The sequence below is a fragment of the Vipera berus genome (genome assembly GCF_964194415.1).
Source record: "Vipera berus genome assembly, chromosome: 2".
In the NCBI taxonomy this organism is placed as follows: domain Eukaryota; kingdom Metazoa; phylum Chordata; class Lepidosauria; order Squamata; family Viperidae; genus Vipera; species Vipera berus.
In genome coordinates, this window is record NC_138203.1 from 229,913,574 (window position 1) to 229,939,329 (window position 25,756).

The window sequence follows — 25,756 nt, forward strand, 5'->3', positions numbered from 1 at the left end:
ATTTCTTGAAAGAGCAGAAACAGCAAGTAAATAACTAATAATCTAGATTCTAGTTGGATGAATCTGACAGGAATATCAGAAACATGATAACAGTGAAACAACAAGTAGGGGACATCAAAACTTTCACATTGAAAAAGTATTCAAGTAATGAATGGCTAAAAGACTTTAGCTTCTTTTTTGTGAGAGGAATAAATGCACACCCTAAAGACCAGGGGAGGATTTTCCACAATGCTTAGTTCAGACATTGGAAGTAATATTGCAAAGGTGTTAGCACTGGCTGTAGGCACAACTAAATGTGATACAGGTTTGTGATCAAAATCTCAAGGTCTGTCAAATGAAGCTGCTAATTAGATCAAGGAAATAGTGCTGACAGAGGAAATGAATTAACTCTTACTTTTAATGCAATTTACCTGATGTAACTTTGGGCCAGACCATCACTGTTTTCCTGCCTTGAACTGTCACAAGCAGTTTTTGACAGTTCAGTTCTACTGATGCAGTACTAACCTACTCTTAGAGCACACATACAAAAACATCCCACCATCTCTCCATAGAAAAGACATAAAGAAAACAACCTATTGGAGCTTTTAGTGACATTTTCTGTGGTACTAAAGAAGGGGAGGAAACTGATTAAAAATGTCACCAGTTTCATCCCTCTTTATTTTGGTTAGGAGGTACTGAATGGGAAGGCAGCGCCGCAAAACCTTCAAGGTAGCACTTTCCTTAAAGCAGGGGTCCCCAACCCCTGATCCGTGGACCAGCAGCGGTCTGCAGCATGCCAGAAACTGGGCCACGCAGACAAGTGAAGCCCCATTCACAGGATGCAGGCAGCATGCAAAACCACGCCCCTTCCGGTCCACGGAAAAACCTTTCTCCATGGAACCAGTCCCTGGGGGCCACTGCCTTAAAGGACCTTAAAGGCATAAGAGCAAAAGCACCCTCTAGAAGAGAAAGGAAACCATACGTTTATCATTAGAGATGATTTCAGTTATACTGTAATTGAGCCGAAAGTAAATCAGTTTAGCCTTTAACCTACCATTCTAATAAAAGACTCTTATACAGCTGTGGTGGCGCAGTGGTCAGAATGCAGTACTACAGGCTAACTCACTGCTCACTCCAGGAGTTTGATTCTGAGCAGCTCAAGGTTGACTCAGCCTTCCATCCTTCCAAGGTCAGTAAAATGAGGACCCAGATTGTTGGGGGTAATATGCTGACACTGTAAACTGCTTAGAGAGGGCTGTAAAGCACTGTGAAGTGATATATAAGTCTGTTGCTATTGCTATAGAGCTGCTTGAAAATTGATGCAGATTTTGGGTGGAATTGCCCCTTTTTTGTCCTGATGGTGAAATATGGGCAATTGAAAAATATCACCTGACATTCATTAGGGAAATATCATGGGGAAAAAATACTAAACACTTCCTCTCTCAGCACCATTTTGTTTTAAACAATTGCATAAGATTCTGATTACTGACCTCTCGCTTTGCTTTTAGCTGAATGATGGCATTATGGCTTTTTATGAACAATCTCATTTTTTTTAATTACAACTAGAACTCAAGACAAGATAGAAAGTAGAATGTTTCAGAACACATTGTAGAATAATAAAGCTGGCATGGACCGACTGTAAAATAAACTTGTCATATAAGGTCTTTTTATACTATGTCTTTCAGCAAAGTTGCAAAATAGTGATCCTATCCATATTACTGGTAATACTAAAAAAGAAAAAAAAGTGAGAGTTTTAAACAGATATTTACTTTAATGTAGATTCACTAAGTATATCTACATTAATTTAAAATTTACATACAATCAGATATATCCTTTTCCAAGATTCTTGACTGAACAGAAGTCTGTTATTTCTTGTTCACTCCTCAATTCCGAGTTAGCAGATAGGAAGTGAGAGAAAGTAGCATCCCTGCATGCACTATCCTACATCAGTTGATGTAACCTGTTTGGCCATAATGTCTGCAACAGACCTTTCATGCCATCACAATGCCTTTATGAGATTGTTGTACACCAAAAAGGGAAATGCTAAACACTCTCTTATTCGTCTTAAGTCTATTATCTGCTCCCATGGATACACAGAAAATAAAAACTGATGCTGACAGCAAATTATTCTACAGAGAAATTATTTTAGAGAAGTGGAGCTGATTGCCCGCCAGGAACCTTGTCATGGTTCCAATACATGAGACCACTAAAAGCAGAACTCCAAAGCAAGAGGCTTCCTTAAAGAACATGTTTATTGGCTACAAAGTATCGGCACAGTCAAAAGTGAAACCAAGTCTGAAGTTCCCTCCCAAATGTTACAATGTTACAAAGTTGAACTTCCCACCCTAGCACTATATTTATCCAAGTTCCCCAATAGAATACTTTGGCGGGCTTTCTAACGGAAGGCTCAGACTGCCAAAGCTCAGGCAGCAATGACCTTGGTTCCCACAGGACAAATTATTGTTTAGTCTAACCTTAAAACCACTCATTCCCCCTTCCCAGTACTGTGGCAACCGAAAATGAAGAAAAAATGGCTTCAGCCAGGTTTGTTGCAGTCGGATCCCCTAGAGAGAGAACAAATCCTGCAGATGAAGAAAAGTTAGAATTAGAATCTCCCCAAGGCTTATAAGGGTGCTTATCAAAAAATCTACTATTAGCCTATTTGCCTTGACATCAGTACTTTTTACCCAAGTAGCTTCTGACAGTGGGTATCCCTTCCACTGTACTAAATACTGTAATTTTCCCTTGTACAACCTAGAATCAAGAATTTCTTTTATTTCATAATGGGTCTCTCCCTCTACCAAAAGGGGACCAGGTGCTTTTTTGGGAACAGATCTTAAGGAGGACTCCCTGACAGGTTTTAGTAAACTGCAGTGGAAAACAGGGTGGACTTTTCCCAACAGACAAGGGAGTTTTAATTCTACTGTAACGGGGTTTATAATTCGAAGTATGGGGAAGGAACCGAGGAATTTTGGTCCTATTTTTTTTACTAGGCAATTTGAGTCTTAAAAACTTTGTAGAGAGATAGACTTTCTCCCCCACATGAAACAGCTTCTGAGGAGACCGTTTCTTGTCTGCCTGCTCTTCGTAAATTTTTGAGGATTTCACTAAAGCTTTTTTTTTTTTTGCATTGTTCCAAACAGTTTTCCAGGTCACCCACTGATCTAATGTTTGAGAGGTAGGAGGCTCCTGCAGGCACTTCAGCGCAGCCACATTGCCAAACAGGCTGGCCACTTTGGGTTTCTAAAACTTTACATCAGTTCAGAAAGCAATTTTGGTGGCCAGGTATGAAAAAGGATGTTGTAAGTTATGTGAAGAGCTGTGCAACTTGTGCAGCCATGATTTATATATCTGTTAAATATTATCATAAACATTATTTGATTATGCAAGAGGCACAAAAGCCCATTTTTGGTTAAAGAAACATTCATGTTCAATGATCTAAGTTTGTCCTCTCTTGACAGTCAAATATACTATGAAAACTTTTATTTGGAACTGGCATTTTATGAAATATTCTTTAAAATGGAAAGTAACATGAGACAAGAGATACACTCTAGCACTCAAATATTTGGGAGGGGTAGTGTAACATTTGGAATAGGTCTATGATATAATTTCATTCATTCCAATGGAAGATTTATGCTAAGACCTCTATATTATCAACTAAGAGTAGCTGTGATCTATTATGTATATAATATACATTATTTTATCTTCCAATAAAACAATAGCTTGGATTAGAACACACCTATATTTCAGAAAGGAAAATGAGATCAGATACTGTGACTTTTGTTGTTGTTGTTGTTGTTAGCTGCGAAGTCATGTCTGACCCTTCACGACCCCATGGACAACGTTCCTCCAGGCCTTCCTGTCCTCTACCATCTTCTGCAGTCCATTTAAGCTCACGCCTACTGCTTCAGTGACTCCATCCAGCCACCTCATTCTCTGTCGTCCCCTTCTTCTATTGCCCTCAATCTTTCCCAGCATTAGGCTCTTCTCCAGTGAGTCCTTCCTTCTCATTAGGTGGCCAAAGTATTTGAGTTTTAGCTTCAGGATCTGGCCTTCTAAAGAGCAGTCAGGACTGCTCGGTTTGATCGCCTTGCAGTCCAAGGGACTCGCAGGAGTCTTCTCCAGCACCATAGTCCAAAGGCCTCAATTTTTTGGCGCTCAGCTTTTCTTATGGTCCAACTTTCACTGCCATACATTGCAACTGGGAAGACCATAACCTTGACTATATGCAATTTTGTTGACAGGGTGATGTCTCTGCTTTTTAGTGTGCTGTCTTGATTTGCCATTGCTTTCCTCCCCAGGAGCAAGCGTCTTTTAATTTTAATTTCTTGTGACTTTAGGAGAACTCAAATCACAAACAAGTCTTCAAGAGCTTTAAAATTTCCAGGCAAGAAACTTATGAAAAAAGTTATATTCATGTATGAAACAAAGTTGTATCACTGCAAACCAAGAATCATGCCTCTAAATTGGGCTTAGAGGTAATAGTTTAGAAAAGTAAACACTGAACTGTTAAGTTATAAGATCAGAGATTTCATTTCATACGTGCTCCTAAAGATAATAGGGATGCGGTGGCTCAGTGGGTTAGGATGCTGAGCTTGTCGATCAGAAGGTTGGCAGTTTGGCGGGTCGAATCCCGAGTGCTGCGTAACAGAGTGAGCGCCTGTTACTCCTCCCAGCTTCTGCCAACCTAGCAGTTTGAAAGCACGTAAAAATGCAAGTAGAAAAATAGGGACCACTACGGTGGGAAGGTAACAGCGTTCCGTGCGCCTTTGGCATCTCGTCATGCCGGCCACATGACCACGGAGACGTCCTCGGACAAGCGCTGGCTCTTCGGCTTTGAAACGGAGATGAGCACCAGCCCCTAGAGTTGGAAACGACTAGCATGCATGTGCGGGGGAACCTTTACCTTTAAAGATACTCAAAACTATTTGGATAGCCTGCCATCTGCCCAGCAAATACTTATTCCAATTCTGGATATTTTTAATTGATTTATTTTCCAAGTAGTGATGGTCCAACACTTTGCACACATTGTAGTTATTTCTTTTATTTATTACTATTTAGTATAAATAGGTTCAATCATTTTGAACTACATTAAAAGCACATCCAGAACTAAAGCTATCTACTAACTAGCAGCTGTACTAGTCTTAAATTTGAACAATCCCTAAAGAACAAGTCTGATCTTCAGTGACAGGACTGCTGAAACAATGTTTTGCTCTTGTTCTGCAAGGTTACCAATAGGGATTAGGAAAATTACTGTTCTAAATATGACAGATTTTAATCTTTAATGGAAAGATTTAGCATTGTAAACATTGGCTGCATATTGTGAATGCATAACTTGTCATGCTTCTACAAAAGCTTCATATTCATTTAATGGAAACCATTAGTTTTGACATATAAAGTCAGAGCTTTAATTTAGAAGATTCTATATTAGTTGTTAAAAGAAAGTTGGGTGCAGTAGCAGCAACATTAGATAAATTATTCTCACTGATTAATTATGTTCCATAATGAAAAGTTTCACATAATTTTATCTATAGATCTATTAAACTATTTTAGTCTGTATTGTCATTGTGAACAATGTCCGAGAGGAAAGGGGTGATGCTGGTAAAAATTGATAGAATTTTATAATTAGGATATGATACTTCAATATTTGTAATAACAATATCAAATCTACCATGAATATTAATAGTTCAATTTTGGTAAAAACATGTCCTTCAAAAGATGTTCAACATTAAGAACCCCATAAAGATATGAAAGTGTTTAGTTTTAAAAGCTTCATAATAAATGCTTTATTTTCTGCTTCAGGAGTACACTATAATACACATATATTTTAAAGGTCATGGATGTGTCTATGTATGTCTCTCTAATAATTAAAGTCTTCTTATATGTAAAGGGAGCAATTTCAAATATGCCCACTACAAAAGGTAATTCATATATGTCTTCATAAACTCTGTTTATTGTGCTTCAATATAAGCCAAAATATGTAAGTTAGACCAGTTATATTAGTTTGGTTGTACATGTAGAGCCTTGGTGGAGCAGTGGGCTAATGCCTCCTTAAGTAATACCAGCTGCCTGCAATTAGTGCAGGTTCGAGTCCCACCAGGCTCAAGGTTGACTCAGCCTTCCATCCTTCCGAGGTAGGTAAAATGAGGACCCAGATTGTTGGGGGTAATTAAGCTGACTTTGTAATAATGCTGCTTGGGGTGTGTGTGAAAGCCCTAATAAGCAGGCATATACATAGAATGAAGGCTACTGCTAAGCTTGTAAGCCGCCCTGAGTCTTCGGAGAAGGGCGGGATATAAATGGAATTAAAATAAAAAAATAAAATAAAAATGTAGTGTTTATATACAAAGAATGGTTGCAAGAATTGGGTATGAAGAGGAAGTCATCCTATTCTGCCAAGCAACTGAAGGCATAACAAGAAGCCATGGATGAAAACTAATTAAGGAGAAAACCAACCTAGAACTAAGGAAAAATTTCCCAGTTAGAACAATTAATCAGTGGAATGACTTGCCTCCAGAAGTTGTGAATGCTCCAACACTGGAACATTTTAAGAAGGGAGTGGATAACTATTTGTCTGAAATGGTATAGGGTTTCCTACTTGAGCAGCGGGTTGGACTAGAATACCTCCAAGGTCCCTTCCAACTCTGTTATTCTGTTGTACTCTCAAATACTAAAAAAAATGAAGCATTTTATCAAACATAAAAATGTTATTGGAAATGAAATGATGTAATTAGGTTCTCATCCAAACTTCTCATCCAAAACTTCCTAATTGATGGAAGTTCTCATCCAAACTTCCTAATTTATGGTAACAAAAACAGGCCCTTCAATGGTGGCTGTAATCTAAGGACAGGTTAATGAGAGAAGTGTCCTTATAGGTATCTTAAATGATTTAGCTTTAAGCCTTTTATATTTAAATACCAGCACTTTGCATGAATACAAATGAATTAGAAATCAATGCAGTTGGTATAATATAATTTGCAGAGTATTTAGAGATCTGGGCATTTACAGTTTTAACAAAACAGTTTCCAAACACTTTTAATGGACAGTCCTACCCATAACTCATTGCAGTTATAAAAAACTCCAAAATATGTACCACTACAACCAGGTAACTCTATAAAAATAAAGCAGAAGAACCAATTAAAGCTGAACAAAGGCCAAAAGCAATATCTAATCCTAGACCACAAACTTGGTCCTTTAGCTTGTATCACTGCAGTAATTACCATTACTGAATCTCCCATCACAGATTAGTTTCCATTACTACATCTGTCTAGTTTAGTTTGGTTTGGTTTGAGCCATGATATGTTAGCTCACATCCACTCCATGATTACATTCAGAAAATGCAGATTGCAGCCATTCATCAGGGATAGAGTAAGAGATAATGATATGAGTGACATCATTATGGAAATGCTATGAGTTATATGTTTCAGTTGGACACTGTAAGAAAATTATATAAATGTAACATTTAGATAATGATATCATGCTCATGCTAACATTTTGACACTATCAAGATTTGTCATAGGCTCTAATGAGAACTTGTAGTATAGTTAAACAGTATCAGCGTATTTATGTCTAATTCAAAAATTCCATTCAATTCATTCAATTACATAACAATATTTTATTGAAGAAATGTTCCTCATTTAGTGACCACAACTGGGACTGGCACCTGGAATGTTAAGTGAAGTGGTTGCTGAGTGAAACTGTGATCTTACTTCAGCTTCCTTGCTTTTCACATCTGCAAAGGTCATAAATGTAATGAGTAGCCACAAAGTTACTTTTTTAGGACAGTAGTAACTGCAAATAGTCACAAAACAAGGCAGGTGCCAATCAGATTACTCACACTACATAAACGGGTGCAGTAAAACTTTGGAACTATGACTAATAAAGATGGATTTGAGCATGTGCATTAAGCTAGGAGGAAAATTGGATAGTAAATAAACTCAGAGCAGTAATATTATGTAAGAGAACACCGAGTACTTGATTTAAATAGTTTCTAAAGTACTTGAGAAAGATAGTCAAATGCAACAGTTTATTGATGGGAGCGATGATGGGCTAGGACTAGGACACTTCAAATTTGCTAAAAGCAAAAATTCTCTCCTTTTGTTATAAATTGGAAAACATAGGGACTGAAATCTTATTTTTCTAAGCTTTTCAAAAATTTAAAAAAATTAATACAGATTTCAGTGAGTGAAAATTTGGAAAAATAAGTTTCATAGCAACTTACTGCCATCAGCTTCAAACATTCAGAGTCAAAATAAATGTTCAGGAATAGATATGGCATGGTTTCCCTGTTTAAATTATATATGAATGTTCACATATTAAATGTGCCTCTGTTTCAGAAACACACTAGATATTTTGTCTGTGGAAAGAATGGGTTAACTTGATATAATAAATTGCAACAAAGAGCTTTTAAATGTTGCGTGATATGTGACACACAGTCCCAAATTGAAAAAAGAAAAAAAAGATTTTTCAGGAAAGCATATAATATCTAGAGATATATGACAGGTATGCTAAACATGTCAGTGATAGAATTTAGGAACTGCAAAGCAACTATTCCTTTCGGGCAACTATCATAAACTCCAAAACCCATTGCTACATTACAAAATCAAATACAATAAAATAGAAAGGATTTATGTTTTGCTTTCTGTGTTTGATAAAACGTGAACATTGCAACTTATCTTAACACTTCATAAAAGGCCATAAATGCTTCAAAAATGTTCTAAACTAAAAGATATTAATTAGTGTATCAGTTGCCGGCTCCACTAACATTAAAATATGTCTTTGAGTAAATGCAATAAAAATATGGCTGCATAAAATGGTCTTTGCAACTTACATTAATAAATACACAAAAATCATAGGACCAAAATGGATCTTTTTTCATACTGGGACTAGAAATGAACCTTAGCTGATTTGTTCCACTCATTATTCCAAATGGTAGGAGCAATAGCAATAGCATTTAGACATATATACCACTTCACAGTGCTTTTTCAGCCCTCTCTAAGCACTTTACAGAGTCAGCATATTGCCCCCAACAATCTGGGTCCTCATTTTACCAACCTCGGAAGGATGTAGTCAACCTTGAAATCAGGTGAGAATCGAACCTCTGGCATTCAGCAGAATTAGCCTGCAATACTGCATTCTAACCACTGCGCCACCACTGAAAGAATTTTCTTTCTTTTCTTTTGAGCTCCAAGATGGTGGTGATGATGATGTTATCCATTCAGTTGTCTCCGACTCTTGGAGTTTCTATGGGCCAGATCTCTCCACATCTTCCAATCTTGCACTATTTTGAGTTTTTCTATGCTATGGCAGAGAATAACTAGTTCTTCTTTCAACCACTGCAGAAGCTCCTAGCTACCTCTACTCTTGACTTTTAATGCCCTCCTCCATTTATTTTTTCCCTTCATTCTTACAGAGATAACCACAGTTTCTAAAGGCCCAGAAAATCCATCATTTCTCCTGGACACAGTGAGAGTTTTTAGTATGTTCCCTCTCACTTCAACACCATGTAGGAGGTAACAAGAGCCTATCTCATTGCTTCTGTTCCTTTCATACCAAGACTTGAAGAAAGAAAAACAAAACTCCTTGATTCAAACAATTAGACAAAGCAACAGTAGATGCAGCAGCAGCAGCAGCCCAGAAGTTACACTTTCTCCACTGTGCCTCACACAGCAGTGACGATACCAAGACTGAATAGCAAGAAAGCAGCCATTCAACCTACTGTAAGCTGTCCCCTTTTCATCACAGATGCCTTGGTGCTTGAGTATTATACGGCTATGCCTCAAAACTCCAAGATGTACTTCACAATTACTTAATTTCATTTTCAGATGTTTTAAGGTATCCTGGGACTTCCAGATGTTTCAAGACATCAACCAGCTGCTTACCAAGTGGGTCCATATAAACAGTGCCACTTCTACAAATATTTTCAAAATGACATAGACTTTCCTTCATGGGGAATCTGGGTTTCTAAAGATTCATCTGAATCATTCAATATTTCCAGTATATGGACCCCAACCTTCTTTCTATACTCTCTCCAATAATTGGTCTGATTAGCATATTAGCATCTCTTTCAAGTGTGTATACATGTACCAATTGTCCTGTCTTATCCAAACTTTTTAAAACACAAATACTTGGCTCACTACTCCCTATATGCTGTCCTTTTCTTTTTTCCGGCATTAGTCCCAGAAAATTCAGAAAAATTCTTCTGGTTTTCATAGTGGCCCATTGCAAACAAATAGTACACATATAACCTTAGATATGTGATCTTGTTACATATCCTTCCTTTCAAAAGAGTAAATGAAACATCAGTCAAATAGTCCAGTTATCTATGCTTCTGCATCAACCATGAGCGAAGTCTCCACTTTTCCAGTCACATTGTGCAGTCCCCAGTATCTGGGAATACAGTATAGCAGGTATGTCTTTCCTATCAGATATGAATAAACATAAATCAAAAGAATTAGTTACAGGCTAAAAATGATTAGATTTAGTAATACTGCTTTGCACTAACAGGGAGTAACAATCTCAACCATGGATAAGATACAATGGGTCTGGGTTCATTCACAGAAGCTGCTACCTAACTTTCAAAATAAATAGTGATAGAGATAAGGCACAATTCCATAGGCTCCACTACTGAAATAGTCCTTCAAACAGTGCAGGCACAAGCTTATCAGAAATTATTCCCATCTCAAGGACCATCAATGGCATTTTTAGGGCTATGAGTCCTCTTCAATGCTTGTATAGCCAAGGGATGTTTAATTGACTTCAAGCACAGGATAAATTTACTGGAGGTCAAGGTAATCAGAGTAACATTCTACAAATTTGAGAAATCATTCCGATGTCATTCAGGCTGCACAAAACTTTCAAGACAAACTTCAGACAGCTAAATAATCTATCAGATTAGGAACAGATTAATTGAAGCAGGAACCTGTTTTGAAGCAGGAAACTGAATCAGGTGGCTTGAAGTACTTTGTTCTTTTTCAAAATCCTGTGCAGATTTGCTTAAGGGATTCTGCTGATTTTAGTTTTATACTATTGCAACTTTGTTTTTGTATGTGGGAAATACTGAGAGGAGTTGAGTGGCATAATGGACTCTCTGCCACTAACAGAACTCATAAAACTTTCTACCATGAGAATTCTTTTTGGGGTGATATAGGCTTTATTCACTTTCTTAGCATTTGAGATCTTGAATGATCTTTTTTCCCCATCTTTACTAATGGAGCTTTATAACCTTGGAAGGTCCTGTGAACAAAAGTAGGGGTCATGTACAGTCTTGAGTATGGTTTGAAGCTTGGCTAGTTTAATATGCATTCTTAAATATAAAATGTACTGAGAGAGGGTTCTTCACAGAGAGATGAGACAATGAGGTCCAATTGTCAACATCATCACATAACAGCAAGTCAATGATTGTTGTTCCGAGCACTGGTCAGAAAAATTCAAACAGCCAATGTGGTCTGTCCAGCCAATTACTTTACTGCAGCTAGTGATAAGGAGTCTTCCTAGGAGGGGCCAAGTTTGCCAATCAGCTAACCAGTCTTCCTGGCATCCCAGAAAGCCCAGTGAGCAGATGCAAAAAAACAAAATAAAACCCCAAGCCATTTCACAAGTGCAAGGACAATGTTAACTCTTCAGTGTCATGTCAAGTTGAACACTGCAAACAAAAAAAAGTAGCATGTAGGAGTATTACAGCTCTCTCTTCACTAACTAAGCTATTACCTTAGTCACTTTTTCAACTATTGCTTTGTTGAACTACATATGCAGGGCTGCAACTCTCTTCCTTCATGAAGGATTACAAGCTTAATTCAACTGTCTTGGTGGTATTTCAGCAGAAGTATTCTGCAATATATAGAATCTCTGGTTTGCAATTTTGCTAAGAAATGCAATGCAGAAATAAATTGGCAACCAGTGCAGCTAGCAAAGCAGAGGTATAACCTGGGCATACAAGGCACATTTTGAGTGACCAGGCACTTTCTGATCTGAGCAAATTGTTATGATTCAAATATAGCTGGTTTTGAAAATAGACAAAATATTCCATATAAAACTTGGAAAACTGTCAGCTACTATTTAATATTTTCCAATTCCCTTTTAAAAGAATTTTTTTTCTTTTAGAGTAGTATACTCTATACTTTTAGAGTACTGCTAAGTTGCTATCTATCTTCTGATGGTTTTGGAATTCAGAAATTCATCGAAACTGCCTTGTAGGAATTAAGAACTTTAGTCAGACATTTTGTTACAGTATTGTTGTTAATCGTTTCTATTGGCCCCACTTATATCCTGTTGCAACCTTGTAAGGTCATACTGGTGGATATTATTTCAGAAGATTATTACTCGTCACGAATGAAGACAAATTTACATGTTCCAGGATAATGATGCAAAGTCAAATCTGGGTCGGTCACTGGGACCAGAAATTTAGTCTTCCAAGCTTTTGGATCGTGCTGGAACCCATCATCAGTATGTGCTTTGGGCTATTCTGCAAGTCATGTTTATGTGGTACTTAGGAGCCAAGGGCTTATCAGCGCAAGGAAACAACAGCCAATTGCCACCCATCAGCACACCAATCAGACAATGGGAAGGCACCACATAAACACTGCTCACAGAATAACCTAAAGCATATATTCCGTAGAGAGACGTTTCCTGAAGATGGGCTCCAGCAAGCATCCGAAAGCTAGGATGAGTAAATCTCTGGTCCCTGTGACCGACCCAGATTCAACCTTTCATTATTACCTTTGTTTAACCTCTTAGCTTCTAGTACATAATGAGTACCTTGTAGATGAGGGCAGCATTCAATTTTATGTGTTATTCCAAAAACCATCTACAAAAAATGAGTAAGTAGACAATGCAGCAAATGAAAATATGATTCCTGGCTAACTTGTTGGAAAGAAAACAGCTTGAGGATAGAATGGAACTGTGGTAGTGTTTCTCTCATATCACATTTAAGTAGCCTAGCTTTTTCCTTCACCACTTTCCTGATAACCGCAAAGAACGAAAAAAGGAGTATCTTTTCTTTTTTTTACTACACAACTTTATGGAAGACAATCAAGACTAATCTATATAAGAATTCTATTTGGTAAAGTTCAATGAACATAGTATCCACAATAAATCCTACTCTCTGTAAGCAACAGCCAAGTAGAGTATTTTCACATTCTAAATAAAAAAGCACAATGAACTACATTCTCTTTTTGACATTTCAAGCGCCCACATGTAACCTATTTTACTAAGTTCAGAAATTCACATCTTTGTTCTATAAGTGCCTACACTACCATTCACAAGACATCTCAATAAATCAACTGAAGCTCAATATCCCACTCTAACTTGTGGCAAATAAAAAAATAAAGGGATACATCTAATTCTAATACTTTGGCAACATTCTACTAAACATTCTCTCAAAATATTTCCAAACATTCTATTGAATACAGATAGCTCTATTCTAGAGAATATTAGTAGTAAACGTGGATTTATTTTAGAACTGGGTCATTACGGGTTTCACAATGATGAGACAGCAGAGTAGTGTAAACACAATTATAGAAAACAGCACTTGGGCACAAGCTTGCACAAACAGAATCCAATTATTGAATCTGATATTTGCAAAGAATGAAAACAGAGCTTACACAGGTCAAAGGAGGCCTGGACTCACAGAATGACGACTTAAGCTACAAAACTGATGACTGTTTTATATTTATAAAAAAGTAGTGATTATTTTATTTATATAAAACATAAAATACCGCAGTGCTTGTGCACTACTCAAGATAGCTAAATAATGAAAATATGGAATAACATTTCAGAAGGAAAAGTTTTTTTAAAAAAAACGCTACAAGTTTAATGGATTGGAGATAGGTCAGATAAATTAAGGGCATCTCATTAAAATTACGCATTTATGCTTTCTTGCCTAAACAACATTTTTACTAAATAATGACTCACTATGGGAGTGCACTGCCAACCTAACCTTCTGGGATGGCAGCCAATTAATCTGGTGGAAATACCAAACTTCACAAACATAGGACTCATCTTCGCATCCTGCTTGCCACGGCATTTCATTAATGCTTTTTTTCAGTGCATGTCCGCTGAATGTCACCTCCATCTCATTGTCAGCACACAGTCCAGGAGCATATGTAATTTTTCTCTCAGTACAAAACTTTACACGCAGACAATTTGGGGAAACTTGAGATAAACGTAAGCCACCCAGAGTTACTTGCTACTGTGATGGATGGCATATAAATTTAATAAACAAATAAATAAAATAAACATGAAGAAATAAGTATCAGAAGAAAAAAAAAGGAAACAAAGCAAAAGGCACAACGGTACAGGGAGTTCTCCAGTTCAGGTTTCTTTTCCTGCCCATTGAGGTATACATTTTGGTGGGTGGTATGGATTTGTAGAGGTATATATCAATCTTTTATTTTTTTTGACAGGACTATCAATCTCCCAGAAGATTGATACCTTATGAAATGAAATCATGGATATTGCCATCTAAAGGTCATTGCACAAAAGAGGCATATATTAAAAATAAAAGTTATTTATTATTTTATAAGTGTAAGCTTTTAAAATCTGTATGTAGTATATATCCTTCTATTCGATGCCTGTGCTAACTCTCTTCATTTCTACAACTTCCCTTTTGTTTGGGAGAAACTAATGATTACAAAGCCAATGCAGGAATTTGAAAAAAATACTGGAATCTTAACACACATACCAACAATACTCCTGGATGACATGCACACTTCCTTTCTTACTAAACTAAACCTATGCAGGCTTCCTCAGGAGTAAGAGCCACCTAACTCCATTCTATGTAGCACAGAGACTTAACACAGGATAAGGATAGGTGTTTTCCCTGTGCAGAAAAAGCATCCTAGCTATCATCTGCTTAGGTTAACATACATCTTTTTAATAAACTATATGTCAAAAAGTAATATATGAAAGTTATTACTGAGATTATTCCTAAATATTCCTATCCAGACTCATGACTTATTTTTCTCTGCCTATCTCTGGGCCTTATAAATTCCCTTACTTCCTGGATGTTCTTCTCATTTCCTACTTTTCTTTTGAGTATTTGCCAAATAAAATACCTACCTCTTTATCTTGTGTTTGTCTAGACACTAGATTTTAATTTCTTTCACTAAACTGCTCTAACAATCAAGACTGTCCACAAGAGACCATGTAATTAGCTGATGTGACAAGATTTTGGATTTAATGTTCTTCATAATGTTTTCCACATAATCTTCTGATAGTTTATTGTCTACAAGTAATACATTAAAATGAAAGTTCTTATTAACACATTAAATACACTTCGGGCCAGAATTAGAGTTGATCTGATTTGATTCTAGTTCAGATAAATAAGAGTTTTGTTTTTCAGCCAGCTTGTCACAAATTCTATGTAGCACTTACTGTATGTCCACAATCACTTTTGTTAACTATGTAACCTACCAATCCCTCTAAGATTTCTCAGTGGCCTTCAATACCATCAACCATGGTATCATTCCAGATAATCTGTGATGGTTGAGAATTGGATACAGTTCACTGGTTTGCTTCCTTCTGAAGTGGATGGTTACAGTTGATTGCATGGGAGAGGAGATAATCAAGTCCACTCCAACCTCTCCCTCATTTTATCTAGTACAGTGGTGGTGAACCTATGGCATAAGTGCCAGAGGCGGCACTTGGAGCCCTTGCTATGGGCACACATGCTGTTGCCCCAGCCCTGCCTCGCCCCACAGCCCCCTCCTCACCAGCAGCCCCTGCCAGAGAAGAGTCACCCCCAGGTGCGGCCCACGCAGAGCAGCGCAGCCAAGCACATGGCAGCTGGGCAGCAGATGATGCTGTGGGGCGCAGGCAGAGGGCATGGCCACTATGGCTCTGCAGGGCCACCTGGGCGATCTGCGGCAGGCCGTGGATGGCCCTGAGGGCGGGCAGGGTGAGGGCGGGGGTGGGTGGGCAGAGCAGAGCAGGGTGGTTTTTGGGCACTCGGTCTCTAAAAGTTTTGCCATCACTGATCTAGTATCTATATGAAACTACTTGGCAGAAAGCCATGGCCAAGAAGGACTTTATCGCCTGTCAGCCACAGCAGAAGGTACGGCAGCAATCTGTCATTAGCTCATCATCTCACAGGTAAACTATTAGAATATGCCCTACATAGGACTGTCCTTGAAAGCCACAAAGTTAAAATGTAGTGGTCCATATGTTAATCATGATAACCCATGGAGCTGCATTGGTTGCTAATGTTTCCAGGTGCAATTCAAGATGCTTTAAAGCCCTCCATGATTTGAAGACTGGCTAATATTTGAGGCTTTCTCCAAAAAGAGTCTGTCTGTGCAAGACATGTCACTACAGAGCACTTGCTGAAAGACCCCACTCCCCATATGTGTAATGAAAAATGATTTGGAGGCAAGCTTTCTCCTCCTACTAAGAGAGCACTCTCAATTTTAACGTTTAATAAGGTTTTAAATGTTTTCAACACTTTTTTTAGGAGCCTTTAGAAGTTCCTGTGCATGGGATGTATTTCTGACTTAGTGACATATAGGATCATGGCTTCTATTATTATAATTGGCTTTCAACATTGTTTAATTACATATTTGTTTTTTGAGGCTTGTAGGTTATTTAAAGTCTAAAGACAGACATAGCATGAAAGCAATTTTATAAGTACATAAATCTTGCATAAAACAAATCTTAAGGATACTCTAAATCCTGAGAGAATATCAACAGAAGTAAAGGAAAAAATGAAAATAAGAAGATTTCAGATGTGACAAGAAGTAAAATACTATTAAGATATAAAAATAAGTAAAATGCAGGAAAGGAAGAAAGAGAAATAAGACATATCAGAAATGGAAACAATTAGCCAGAATGAGTAGCAGTAAAAATGAATTAGAAAACAAGAATTCAAAATGAGAAATCATAAGCCAAATCACAATAGTTACAATAATCAAATCCAGTCAACTTGAGAAATTAAGCAGATTCTTTTGTGATATTAATCAACAGAAAAGAAAATTAAAGATACTTGACAGACTCAAGAAGCAATGAAAAATAAACTTCAGAATCAAATAATAAAGAATATTTACAGAAAAATAGACATATTTTAAAGTATTTTTAGATAAATTCAGGGAGACAGGAAGAAATAGTTCTAATTACACATTAATTAAACTGTGACTGCACAGTTAGTGCAGGTAGACCTCAACATATGACCACATATGAGACATTTGTTAACTGAGTTTTGCCCAATTTTACAACCTTTCTTGCCACATTTGTTAAGTGAATCATTGCAATTGTTAATAACAATGCTGTTTAGTGAGTCTGGATTACCCATTGACTTTGCTTGTCAGGTCACAAAAGGTCACCACATGATCCCTGGACACCACAACCATCATAAATTACCAAGCATCTGAATTTTGATCATGGGACCATGGGGATGCTGCAACGGTCGTAAGTGTGAAAAATGGTCATAAGTCATTTTTTTCAATGATGTTGTAACTTTCAACAGTCACCAAATGAACTGTGGTAAGTTGAGGACTACCTGTATAAGCAAAGTCAATTTACAGCAGACATGTCAAACTCGTGACGTCATGTGATGCTGCACGACGTATCGGAACTTTTTCCCCGTTGCCGGCAATGGGGTGGGTGCAGTTTCCTCGTGATGCGTCCAGCCTGCAGGCTGGCAGTTTGACACCCCTGATTTACAGTGTTCAAAAGTATTATTCTCCTCTAGAAAAACTGCTGCTTTATGTCCTGCTCTTTTTTAAAAAAAATAGCACTGCAACTACTAACAGTAATTAGGTAATTGGGTTTGTTGTCACTGTGAGTTGTGGTGGTGGTGGGCATGAAGGGAGGCTCAGCCAATCTCAATGTATACATGTTGTACTTTGATAATAAAGGTTCATTCATGTTAATTAATTGCCAGTAATTACTATAAAAGCAGGTACCGCTTTTTACTAAGCAAATAAATTTAAAAATCAGAAAACAGAAGCTATTCTATATCATGTTCTGCTGTGATTCAAAAGGGAACCATTCCAATTAGCAGGTTATGTTTGTTTAACTATCTGCTCTATCAAGCTGATTATTTTTTAATATCTTTCCTATTATGAAAATGCTGACATTTTGACTTTCTCCATTTGTTTTCTAAAACCTATTCACTCTTATCCTAAATCTTTTACAGAAATAGTTGTCTTTGATAAAAGTTACTTCTTTAATTACTTTTAAACCTTGCCTAAAGAAACTAATTTAAATTATGCATAGCAAAAAATGTTGCACAAAGAATCATTCGTTGAACCAAAACCAGGGATTATACTACTGAGACTGTTCTCATTACCCTCACAGAATCCTTTGAAAATGTTTTATATTCAATTGCAACTTCTGTATTTCCTTCTAAGGCTTCCTATTATTCATTTAGGACAGAAACATTTTACTTCAATGATTCAAGCACTTGATGTATTATCGTATTAATCCACAGTTGTGCTGACCTAAGACATTTTTGTTCCTAAAGCAAAACCAAAATGGCATCCTTTCCTTGAGCAAGGGCCAATACATTAAAATATATAAATATATCATCTAGACCACAATTCTCAACTTCATATCTCCCCTTAAATTTTTCCATTTGCATTTTAACTCAATTAAAGTTAATTTAATTAAATTGTTTTGCGGTAAAATCAATACAGCTCTGATGAGAAAATGCATTTATAGACATAGCTTTATATTTCAAAGCTCATATTCTCTGGAACTCAGAGCAGTTCTGCAACGTGCATGAGATGCCTGTATTGTTTTATTGAGGAACACCTCTGATTTGCAATGTAAAAATACGTGTTTACCATGTTTTAATCTCTCTTCTATAAATCTTTGGCAAACAGAGAGCCAGTTTGATCTAGCGGTTAAGGCATCAGGCTAGAAAGCAGGAAACTGTGAGTCCCGCCTTAGGCAGGAAAGACGGTTGGGTGACCTTGGGCCAATCATTCTCTCTCAGCCCAATCTACCTCACAAGGCTGTTGTGCTATCATGGGTAAGATATGAGGAAGGAGGAGTATTAAGTATGTTTGCCACCTTGAGTTACTTATAGAAATAAAGATAGTACAAATAAAACAAAGCAACGATAAAACTGCTGAAACTGCTATAGGAACCTTGGATACACCTACTTTTATCTCTAGATAAAGAATTGTAATTTTGGTGCAGCTTCTTGATACATAGCCTTATCTATAGCCATGCACTTTCATTAGCTTCTCACAACCTTTCATATGTTGTTGGGGTATGGGGGGGAGACTTATATACATATATGTATATCCATATACATATTATGATTGCATCAATAATTATGTCATAATGAATACTGATGGAACTAATGTTAATTTGTGTTGCAAAATAATACCCAATCTGGCTGCATCATAAGGAAGAAATCCATAGCTGTTTTCTTTACAGATAGTACAAAACTAGTATTTCCATTATCAGAAAGCCTGATTCCTATGTCAGCACCTTAACTTGACAATCTCAGCATACTCTTCTTGCTGCTGTCTTTAAAAACTTTCCAAAAGTTGGTGTAAAATGTAAAATTGGTGCAAAATAATGGCATCCCATGAAATCTATATGGAAATGACTGCGATGGTTAATAGATAGCACCCATAATGGCAAAACAGAATTGCTCAAATTTGTTGTTTACCATTCTATAGGATGAAAGAAGCTACCTTACACTGCATCAGGTCACTGTTCTATCTAGCTCAGTATTGCATTATTTTGATTGGCAGTGGGTCTCCAGGATTCCAGGCTGAGGCTCCTTCCAGTTTAACCTGGAAATTCAAAGGAATGGAAGAGAGAGGGCTTTCTGTACAATAAATGCACTATAAGTGAACAAAGCTTCCTTCCTTTTGATTGCAAAGGTAACAAAAGTGAACTAACCTTATTGTAATATCCGCAAAATTATAAATATAAATTTTAAAACAAAAAAAATTGTATCGCTGTAGCTTGACAGAATCAAGTACTTAATTTTTTTAAAAAGAAAAACAATAATGTATACGGATATTTAAATTTCATATTATGAAGAAACCTCCCTGAAGAATGGAAAACTGACATATAAAGCAAAGCAGAAGATCAATAGCCACAGTAGATTAATAGGGTACAGACCTGAAATATTTTCATCTTCATTAACATTATGCTTTCAAAAGCTGGGAACATTTGATCCCTAAACTCTGGGGAATGCATTTGTCATTTCCGTCTTACAACAAAAATAATATTACAAAGAGTTTAATTTCATGTTTCAAAAAAAAGATCCCTCTATATTCTTTATCAATCTAATCCTTTGATTGTATTCAGGACATGTCTATTTTATTAAAAGATTTCACTTTAAGCTCACCACCTGAGACCTTACTATCCCTCACAGTTCCAATTTCTTATGACAGAAACAGATGCACCACATTATGCTTTGCTTGATTTATTCCTAAATATGGACATCAGTGTTCCAGCCCAATGACTACTTGCCTCCTGTCCTAAATATCTGCTGCTACTCAACATTAGCCCTTTGCAATGCCATTAAGTATAACTGTTTGGATTTCTCTGGTGTCCCTGCAGTATTTACAAGAGCGGCAGAACAATGTTACTATTCAAGGGAAATGTGAGTGGAAGTCTTTTCCTCAGGTTACCCATATTTGGGCTACAAACATCCAGATGACTGGTTGTTAAAAACAAAAGGATACAGAAAGCTTTCCTCCCCACCAACTAGTGATTATCTTGATTTGTTGCAACCTGGATATAGTAGTGCTAATTTGGGGGGAGGGGGACACATTTCTCTCCTGTTTCACTCCACCCACAGTATTAAGCTAACTCCAGAGCTGATGGACTAACAAGAAGATTACACTGTGATTATCCAATGCTACATTTTTTGCTTTCCAAATTCAAAACACGAAGGACACCAAAGGATTTCATTCCTGCAAACAGGAAGGTTTGACATGGTAGATTTCCCCCCCCCTAAAGATAAATATATTATTCTGATCAAGTTATCAGCCCTAATATACTGTATCTTCCCAAAGACCACAGGATCTTATTTTCAGAAAGTATTACTTATATTGTAATGAGTACACAATCAAATCATTCAATTTTTGGTGAAGTAAAGCCAGATTGATCACTGGAAGTATTACTAATAAAGCTAAAGGTTAAATATCTTGGACATATTGTATAATGCAAAGGTAAGATCAGGAGAAGACATGACAATCTAAAAAAATAAGATAATTTTTAAAAAGAGTGGTTGAAATGTTTATGGCTAGATAAAATCACCTGAACTCAAAAGAAGCAGGTACTGACAGAGAAATTATGTTAATACATTAAATCACAATGAAATAGATAAATGGGTAAATAACGTATTATACCTTGCTTTCAAAGAGTTTTTGTATATTATAAAAATAACATTTTACAGTAACCACATAAATAGTTTCATAAGGTAAAATCTTTGTTCTTAAATAACTTCAGTATCTTCAATCAAACATCTCTATAATGAAAGGCAATTGGCTTTGTATTTTTTTAACAAACATTATCAACAGATAATATTCTCCAAAACATCAAAAGTCATGTAAGATGCGTGTGAAAATGTTCTATTCTGAAGAAAGAATAGTTAGAGAAAAGGAATATAGTTCTTTTTACAATCATATTCTTGAACATTCCCTTAATTTTTAATATCTTAAGGTAAAGGTTCCCCCGCACATGCGTGCTAGTCATTTCCAACTCTAGGGGCCGGTGCTCATCTCCGTTTCAAAGCCAAAGAGCCAAAGTTTGTCCAAGGACGTCTCTGTGGTCATGTGGCAGGCATGATGGAACGCTGTTACCTTCCCACCGTAGTGGTCCCTATTTTTCTACTTGCATTTTTACGTGCTTTCGAACTGCTAGGTTGGCAGAAGCTGGGACGAGTAACAGGTGCTCACTCTGCTACATGGCACTCGGGATTCGACCCACCAAACTGCCGATCTTCTGATCAACAAGCTCAGCGTCCTAACCCACTGAGCCACCGCATCCCCTTTTAATATCTTAGCTATACACAAAATCTAAATATAAGCTGCTAGATATTTGCTTATTTTACACTAAATACTGAACCTATATTGAGACATAATATATTCAAATCAGAACACAAATTTACTGTAGCAATATTGTTTTACCAATTATATTTCATTAGGCAACAGAAATCTAAACACAACTTCACACATTACATTTTGGGGGGAATATCTATTTCGTACAAGTCAGTAAAATTATAATGTGACTACATGCATACAAAGATTATTCATAACAACACATTTGAAGCTTATTACACACTATCCCTACTCAACATAGATATCAAAATTCAATGATGAAGTCAATAAAATTATATCTTCTTCCCTTAGTCAAATCTTACCCACAGGAAAGTATCATATTGTTAGCTCCATGTATTCCTAAGACAAACAAAAGTTTACCAATGAAATTGGTAAGAGGTCAGTGTCTAGTCATAAGTCACTTCCTGACAACCACCTGCTTCTAATGCAGGTCTGCACAACAAGCGGTCTGCCAAGCAGACTTCTACGATCCTCCGCAGTTTTATCAAGACAATAAATTCACCTCCACTCCAAAAGACATACTGCTGAAGTCCTCCCAGCCTCACCGCTGAGTCTCCTCCAGCACAGCCACTGTTCTGCTAGCTGCAGAACAGCTATCATCCCAAGTATCCCTTTCTGGCCCCGTGATTATTTTTAATTAATCGGTGAGGCCCTTCTCTAAGTTTTGCAAGCCTCCTCTAATGTATAAGACCATGGAGAGTCCTTCTGAGTTATCTGCAGAGAGAAAAATGGGTCCCATATTTTATGATGGTAGAGAGATGGGCCCTGTGACTCTTGTAATATTCTCTGGTATGTTAAAATGAAGTTGGAAACTTCACTTTTAAGGATAAAAATGACTTTCATTGTTTCCAGGTACTTCCAGAGTCTAGCTTGAGGGCTAAGGGAAGGGTAGACTCAGTTTTTGAGCACAAATACTGGTAATCTAGGCCAAGCAGTCCTGTCAAGTATCACTTGTCAAGAATCTACTGGCTGCTTCTTTTTCAAATAAAGGTACTTTCTTTTGCAATAATTTCTACAGGGGTAGAACCCATTTCAGCTTGCTAGAGGAACTGACAAATACATTCAATTGTTCAGTGCTGCAATAATGTTACTCAATAGCCTACGACTATGGAATTATTACTGAGTTTATTGAACTATATCATTCTTTTATGTGAATAGATATATATATGCCCACATGCTTGCATAAACATGCAATATTTCACTGGCTCTAACTATAGAGAGCCAGTCACATTAGACAAAATTCTGGCTGTCTGAAAAGGTCTTTAATGCCTGGAAAGGTAGAAGGAAAGAGAAGAGGATGACTAACAGCAAGGTGAGCAGACTCATAGCAGTGATGAATGCATCACTGGGAGAGCTAAAAGAACAGATTGGAGATAGATTGCCCATGGAGATATCTATGTGGTCATTAGGAGTCAAAAACAATTTGATGGCTAATAGTCAATAAAAACTACAGAAATTATATAAACCAAAATTATATAAGAACAAGCCCAAATAAATTGGAAAGTCACATGTTTCCTTTTCATCCATCTTCCCATCTTCATACTGCAGTTTATGAGATATCCAGCACTAATACTAACCTTATCATCAACAAAATGCATCTGAATCTTTTCACTCGATATGTTGAAGAGGGTGAAGTACAACAGGGTGCACAATTTATCCAAGTTATTCCTCATACTACTAAACTATGTTTTATTATTACATCCAAACAGGGTCAGAAAATTATAAGGATAATCTACAGCATGGCCATGATCTGATTTCCAAAGGAGATGCTTTAGAGACAAAAACTTCGTCTCTAAATCAGCTGATGCAAGGGCTGAGCTTTGTAGCTTTGGGGCCAGCCAAATTAGTTTTGAAGTTGGTCTTTTCAAGTGTTCTAATTACAAAAAGTACACAAAAAGAATAATTATCTATAAGGACAGGAAATTTATTTGCAATTACTACTTAGGTAGGAATTTATCAGGCAGGAAGGATGCATATTGTGTTGGAAGAAACAGCAGTTGTGAGACAATCCCCCCAAGGATGCTTTTACTGTCTCTTGGAAATGTGATTAATCCAGGCTGTTTTCATGGTAATCTTGGGACCAGTTCGTAATTATAGGTAGATGGGACAGAAAAACAGAGCTGGCAAGCAATATTGCCACCAAAGTATATCAAATTCTCATCGTGCTAAAGAAAATATTGTCTAGATTAACACATCAGAGTTTCAAAAAGAAAAATGATGCTTAAGTAATCACCTGGTCATGTTTTCATATAATTTAACATAAGCATTAGCCACAGCTTTGTGACTTCAGCAAATAAAACATCAGCCAGCATTTCTGTAGAAGTTTAACAAGGAGTCATTCCTTTTTCTAACTAAGTAAAGAAGCTTTTAACAAGAGAAAGTGGCACTCTTATGTCTAAAACAGAAATGATAAACCAGTCCCTTTATATACATGATTAGTTCCAGAAACATCAACATTCAATTTTCTTCATTCATTCAGGCTATTTTAAAGCTGAATTCATTCAAGTCTAAACAAACCAATGATTTTTTCCCCATTATTATTCCATTATTTTCACTTAAATATGTAATCTTACTCACCTCCATAGGACTTCTGAATAAGCATGTACAAGCCTGTCATCCTATATGTAGCACATTCTACAATTAAAGTAATACAGCCTGCTACTGTATAAAGCAAGGGTCTTCAAACGTGGCCCTTTTATGTCTGGTGGACTTCAACTCCCAGAATTCCTCAACCAGCATGCCTGGCTGAGGAATTCTGGGAGTTGAAGTCCACAAGTCATAAAAGGGCCAAGTTTGAAGACCCCTGGTATAAAGAATAGGATTTATCACTTTGAAAATACTAGGCAACCCATGATCTGTTGGGTCATTCTTTCAGAAATATTTCATCTAAACGGAGCAACAAAATGACCATGGGAAGCAGATAAGCAGTGGGATCAGGAGCAATTTCTGATTTCCTACTGGCTTCCCCACTAACTTTGCTTGTTGGAAGCTGGCAAGGACCATTGGAAATCATTTGTCCTACCTGGCTGACCTGCAGAACTGCCTGCCACTTTGCTTGGAGAGGGTGAGTAATGGAATGGCCATGGGTGGGCAAAAGAGCAGTGTTAACAGACTTCTGATTTCCTGCTGGCTTCCAAATTGATATTATTTGTGGGAAGCTGGCAGGGAACATCAAAAATCACTCCTCTCCCTTCTCAGTTGCCCTGCAGAACTGTCTGCAACTTTGCTGGAGTGAGGGGAACAAAGGGAACTATAGGTAAAACTATACCCTACTCCCCATCCTGGCATGTCCCCGAGGGCCCTTCCCTACAAGGGGAGAGAGCTCACCCATTGACTGCTGGTGCCCCCCAGCCAGCCCAACTCACCAGCAAACACCAGAGTTGATCCCTCAGCCTTAGCTCATTGCCACTGCCGTTAAGAGATTTCCAATTTCAACCTTGGTTCCAAAATAGCTACCTTTATTGCGCCACAGACAAAAAGGTGCTAGCAAACATTGTTCTTTTTAGTTGGGATTGTTACCTCAAACTTCCATTTCTCCCAACTGAAGGTTACAAATAAACAGATCCAAGAGTTGTAGTAGCATATATTGTAGATATCTCAGTATGACATTGCAAATGGTGTCACTTCTCTGAAATAATTACTTTTCTGTGCTGCCCTGCTAAATTTAGTAGAGTTGAGTTCAGAATGCTACAGAACGGCAGCATAAAACAAGGCCTATTCAAAGACCCTATGATTTGGCAGACCTCCTAAAA

The 25,756-nt window shown here is 37.2% G+C and overlaps 1 protein-coding gene across 1 annotated transcript in view; it reads right to left on the reverse strand.

Moving 5' to 3' along the window:
- WNK2 (WNK lysine deficient protein kinase 2) overlaps window positions 1-25,756 on the reverse strand; it is a gene marked incomplete at both ends in the record, with an annotated part of 107,610 nt that overhangs the window by 80,689 nt on the left and 1,165 nt on the right. The gene's annotated exons all lie outside the window — the stretch shown is intronic.